The sequence below is a fragment of the Anoplopoma fimbria genome, chromosome 2 (assembly GCF_027596085.1).
Source record: "Anoplopoma fimbria isolate UVic2021 breed Golden Eagle Sablefish chromosome 2, Afim_UVic_2022, whole genome shotgun sequence".
Lineage (NCBI taxonomy): Eukaryota > Metazoa > Chordata > Actinopteri > Perciformes > Anoplopomatidae > Anoplopoma > Anoplopoma fimbria.
Window position 1 is genome coordinate 30,332,810 of NC_072450.1, and position 6,369 is coordinate 30,339,178.

The following is a 6,369-nucleotide window of genomic DNA, read 5'->3' on the forward strand; positions in this document are numbered from 1 at the left end:
TGTAGGGGGGTTCCGAGGGGCTCTTCCACCAGGATCTTTTTAATAAAAAAAGTCAATTTTATGTTATTTACGCACTCAGGCACCTTATTAACATGCAAAGTAGCCTAATCATTAAAAAAATGTAATGAACTGGTTTTTACATTCTTATTAAGAATTGTGGGGTAAAAGTTTGTGTGATCTGCCATTTCTCCTTTGCTCTAACTTGTGACTCAGCGCTTAATTCTACTGTAATAATTGCTGCTGTTATTATATGTAGTCTTATTATATGAATCATTTATGTCATATACGTTGAATGTGTTGTATCTAAGAACTGTTATGCTGCTCATTCTGTACACATGACATCTATTGCATTCTGTCCATCCTGGGAGAAGGATCCCTCCTCTGTCGTTCTCCCATAGGTTTCTTCCTTTTTTCTCCCTGTTAAAGGGGTTTTTAGGGGAGTTTTTCCTGTGCCGATGTGAGGGAAGGACAGAGGATGTCGCATGTGTACAGATTGTAAAGCCCTCTGAGGCAAATTTGTAATTTGTGATTCTGGGCTATACAAAATAAACTGAATTGAATTGAATTGACATTGATGCTGAAGTGAAGGGACAGTCAACCACAGAGAGATGGAGACTTGCAAACAACTGTTTCTACACACCCTGCTGATTTCTCCCCAGGATCACACCGCAAGTTCCTAGCTGTGTCCCAATCCAGCGGCTGCAGCCTTCGGAGGGTGTATTTGTAGACCGATTACGTCACAGCGGCAAATGCAGCCTACTTTTCCCAGATTTGGAGGTACAACTGATGGATCCTTCACGGCCCAAGATATCCCAAGATTCATTGCGTGCCGGTGAAGTTTTTTGGTTTTTTTTAATGACATGGCGACTAGTGCACCAGCAACGGGAGAATTAACATTTAAATGTAATTATTGGGTTTTAACTCACGTGGATATTTACAGATGCAAGTTTTAAAACTAAAAACAAGGGACCTGACCAAATCACACTTAAGTTAAAATGATCGGTTAATTTACGAGATTAACTAACCAGCTGGCGCTACCAAGAGTCACTGCGCTATTTACAACAGCTCATCCATTTTAATATTTTAACTTAGCTTTACCTCTTTTATACTCTTTTATGACAACCGCAGCTGGTTGCTAGGAGACGGGAGCGGCAAAAGGGTGGGGGCGCGAAAAGCTGGTGAGGCAAACAAGAAATCATTTGTGGACCAGACCGTCTCATTTCGGGGACCGCTCGGTCCAGCCTTCGCGGTATTCAAAGGACCCGGCCGACGTAGAGCGCGAAGGCTGGTTCCTCCGAAGGCTGCAGCCACTGGATTGGGACACAGCTCCTGACTCTATGGGGGGTGCGACAGCTCTGTGGGTGGATAGGCCCATAGGGCCATAACTCTGGGCCCCTCCAAAGGTTCACCAGATAAATCTGAGAGGTCGTGAGATAATAAATAGGAAAGAAAAGAGGTTCTGGTACACAAAATTGTTTTCAGTTTTGGTCTGACGATTTCCTCACCATTATTGGATTGGTTCATCAGTTAAGTCTGCAGATGAGATTTTTCACATCTCTTTCAACAGGATTCCCAGACAGTCAGTCTGTCCTGATGGGAAGAGCCCTGTGCTTAAAGGGGATGACAAAAGGGAATGTGGTTGTCCATGATTGTCTCAAACATGCCAACTTATAATTCATCATAACATAATTTACCTAACAACCTACCAAACTTGCTTGCATGCCCCCGTACGCACCATTCATTTTAAAAAACGGAACCCACTGAGTGGATGAAAGACGGACTGAGCTGCTGCTGCTGCTGGCAGATTTTCCTCCCTGTTTCCTGCAGTTGTAGCTGCAGCCTCAGGGACAGATATCTTCTCAGTTTTCCTCCCCGTACCAGGATCAAAAAGGTGTCTTTACTCCTGGGAGTACAGCATCATCATCATCATCTGCAAGGGTGGTCACATGCAGCTGTTTCATAATGGAACAGATTTGACTACCACCTCTTCAAATTAAGTTATGTCTAGCTTTTTTTTGCTGCATCAACTGATAATGTACGGCAGTGGTAGGCAAATAAAGGGCCCAATCCAACCCTCCAGCAAAATAAGTAGGCACGCAAAGAAACCAGAATTATTTACCTCAAAGTTTATAGCCAAATGTTTACATGAGTTTTCAGAAAGCTTGTGTAGATGACAGTGATGCCTTACTGACAAGCATGACCCTGTCACCTCTAAACCTGTTGTAATCTGAAGAGAGAGACTGAGCAGTGGATGGTGCTGAAATGAATTCTAATGAATCCACTCCATTTTACCCCTTGAATAAATCAGAACAGAGGTGGGTTGGTCAAACATTTTCGGTTCAGAAATGTCATCATTATTCATATTCCATGACTTGCAGAAAGGTACAATGCCAACATTTTTCTGGTCACAGGGTTGGAATTTACACCATATCTCTAAAATATTTTCCCCACAATGAACAATGCTGAAAAAGTGGCCCATGGTAGGACTATAAAATACAGACCCCTGCAAAGCAAACATATTTCATCACAATGGTCATAAATGTTGCATAATATCTGTTATTTTGAGGTACATCATAGGTTCCATAAGCTTTTCTCAATGCAAATAAGAGAAAGTAGGGGACAGCGTGGTTGACTTCCTCATAGGAAGGGAAATAGTGGCGTCATATTTCTTTGCACCCCTTAGCCATGCAGTAAGATACAAATTATTTTCCCCCAGAAAAATCTGCAGGCGTATACAGCAAACCATTAAAATCCCATAATCCATGAATCACAGCAGCAATAAAAGTTTTCTACCCCTTTGCAGCCATTTTCCTGACCCACTCTTCCTCCTTCCCTTGGGCACTCAACACACAGTTAGCAATCCCTGCTGTGGTTCCCCGTCCGACTGCTAACTCAATTCTACATCCAGAGGCTTTCCACGTCTCAGACAGGAAGCGCCTTTGAAGGTGCCCTTAGCTCTTTAGGGAGAAATTTATTATGAGGCAAATCAATAAAGACTGAAAGAACGGAAGAGGGAAAGCCGGCCTGGGGTTCAATTCAGCAAGAGGTGATGGCTGTTAGTAGGATATAAGATACTTTTAGATAATGTATTTGAACTGCACAATCTCTCAAATCTGATCCTGTGCTTTGTTAGTAATGCTATCAAGATGACTGAAATTATATATATACATATATATATATATATATATATATATATATATATATATATATGTACAGTACCAGTCAAAAGTTTGGACACACCTTCTTATTTCATCGTTTTTATTTATTTTTATTTTTATTTATTTTTACATTGTTGATTAATATTGAAGACAATTATGTGGTAAACAAACAAATGCTCAACAAACCAGAATATGTTTTATATTTTAGATTCTTCAAAGTTGTTGAATGAGAAGGTGTGTCCAAACTTTTGACTGGTACTATATATATATATATATATATAAAATATTATGGGCTCTATCATTATAGACGTTATAACATTTTTGTGCATAATGTAACAAGTCATTACATTAACAATGGTTGAATAATAGAGCAACTTCATTCTCTGCTCAGGGAGACATAACTCCAATATATCTTTACATAGAAAATAACTGTTTGCTGCTTTATAGTACTCATATCATATATCAATATAAAATTTACCACCTTTAAAATAAGGCTTTTCTTTTTTCTTGTATGGGAACCCTTATAGCATTACATTAAATACATGATGCAGGATATATATTTACTCTTAACCCAATGTTTATTTTGTAACATGTACAGTAAAATGGTACAACCAGGAAAACACAGAAACATAACAAATCGAAATCACACCTGCAGAGACCCTGATATCTTATTTCTGGTACGTTGTCAGTACTGCACATACATTTTAGTGCGGTATGTGGAAAATGTGTATTCTTGCATTTAGACAGAATATTAATAACTCTTGGATATCTATTTTTCAGGAATCGTTGCTCTGTCATTTACTTAAACAGCTCAGTACTTGATTATCAAGATGGCTGATTCGCGTTCCTCTTGATTTCTAGGAATTTGTATGTCCTCAATAGTTGGTTATTCGTTCCACTGTCCCAAGCCAGGTAGAAATTCCCCAAGATATATTTGATGCACTTACTCAGGTACACAAAGGAAACACAAATCAATTTTGGCGACGAGCAGTGGAGGATTGGTCATTCATGGATGATGATTTCTGAGGACTATACGTCACACCTTGGGATTACCTGTAACATGTATTGCCCGGCTGATAGGGGTGTCTAGGTTCCAGTTCACAGGTGCATGGCAGAACAGGGATTGGCTGTAAGGGAAAGTTATAGCAGCTTGACTGATGAGATACTGGGCTGCCGAGTGTCAGTGATTGGTATCATCTTCCCAAATCCAGGGTATAGAATCGTGATGGGTCTGCTGAGGAGGCAGGGACATGGGAGTGCAATGGGAGATTCGATCCTTGATGTACAGAGTAGACACCAACAGCATGGGTCCAGAATGTCTCAGCTACGTTGTGATGTCAGAAGAACATACTCTATCCCGATACAAATCAAAAACTGATGTGGTTAGTAAAATAAAGAGTCATTTTCTTTTGCATTAATTACTGACATGAAACTGATAAATGTACGGTGGACGTTTGCATCCTAAAGTCCATTAATTCCTGATAATGTACAGCTCATTACACTGCTTATACCATGGTCACTTGCCAAATATATATAAGTTAAGACCATTTATTTATATTTTCATGCATTTTGCAACTTAAATCTAAGGTTTTTCACAAGCCATTCACTTTATATTATTTTGAGTTTTTGTTAATACCTGCTTCAATCATTACCATCCCATATGGTTCTCATGCAACTGAAACATTGTTTACTACTCGAATAAATAGGACCGACTTGGCAATGGGAGATATTAGCCAGAAAGCTAATGTTATGCTAGCAAGATTCAAAGTCAATAATATTGCGTATGGTTGACAAACTGTAAAGATCTATCCAGCCATGACACTGTCCCCAAATAATTTCACAAAATCTTGGACAGCATAGCGCTAGCATAAAGCTTGGGAACTGGCTACAGTGACACCCATCACCACTAGCACCCCTTCTTCCCTCAGAGGTTTGGACACTGGTACGATTGTAGCGCTCATCTACACAATGTGATGAAGATGGTGGAGTGAATCAGTCCTCGACTGCTGAAACGCTCCTCTGCACCATACTTCTTTTGCTAGTATGTGGAGTGTCCATCGGCGATTTGCTAAATGAACAGTCTCTCACAAATCATCTGGTGCAGATAAACCCAACCTGCATAAGCAGGGAAACATGTGATTATTCTCTCTTAAATGAAAATATTAACAGATCTGGAACTAACATCATTCAAAAGTCAGCAATCTCTTGATTTGAGTTAAATTATTCAAGATTTGAATGATAAAACAACAAACAAGGGGGAATAATGGCACAAAGGAAGTATTCTTTTCCTTCCTACTTTAGTTTCTAGATCTCTCTATTGAAATCATGAGTTTTGTAACTCAAACTATAGATGAACTCTAGTCATAAATTCTCCAAGATGAGGCCATGATCACAGTCCAAATGTAATTTTTATTATTTTGATATGACTGGAGGTCAGCAGCTACCGTATCTACATCTTTGTGTGTAGCATGCATGTTAATTTAAATGTGAACTTGTTTATGGACATCAGCCTCTTTGGGGATTTGAACAGAAGAGAGTTGTGGCAAAGCAGTGGTGATGTAATCCCTGTGCTCTCAGTGGAGTCCAGCTGTGCAAGAATAATACTTCAGCCTACAGTCGGACAACTGAAGCCGGAGGGTCAGAGGTGAAGCTGTCAGCTTTTTAATGTGTTTAATGAATTGTATGGAGCAGCTAGTTGGGCTACAAGGATTTAGCACGTCTTCTTAAAGCCCTGCGGGATTACCTCTTTACAGGATTAGATTTGACTGGCTACCACATCAGAAGGGAGAGGACAGAAAGTTCATAGCAGCTCCCTGAAGAGAGCTTTGGGAGGCTTCCCATATAGCAGACATGTCAGGAGACACCCCACACACAAGAAGCCAAAATACACCAAAGAAAATGTTAAGAATAACTTATTTAAATGTAACACACATTTCTTTTTCCCTATCTCCCTCTCCCAGCCAATCACGTTTGGGTCCCAACCCTTTTTCATTTCTGTGGAATTATCCTTTAACGTCTTGACCCAGCCAGCGATCGACTGTTCACGACTCGCATTACATATATAATAAAGCTCAGAGAAAATCAATTAGAATACACAAAAACTGAAGCATCAGAATGCTTCAAGATAAGCAGTTCATGCATTTAAAGCTGCAGGTGGAGGCAGCCATTCAGCTGCAGAGGACAGATTCAGGATTCAGGACCACAGCTCTCA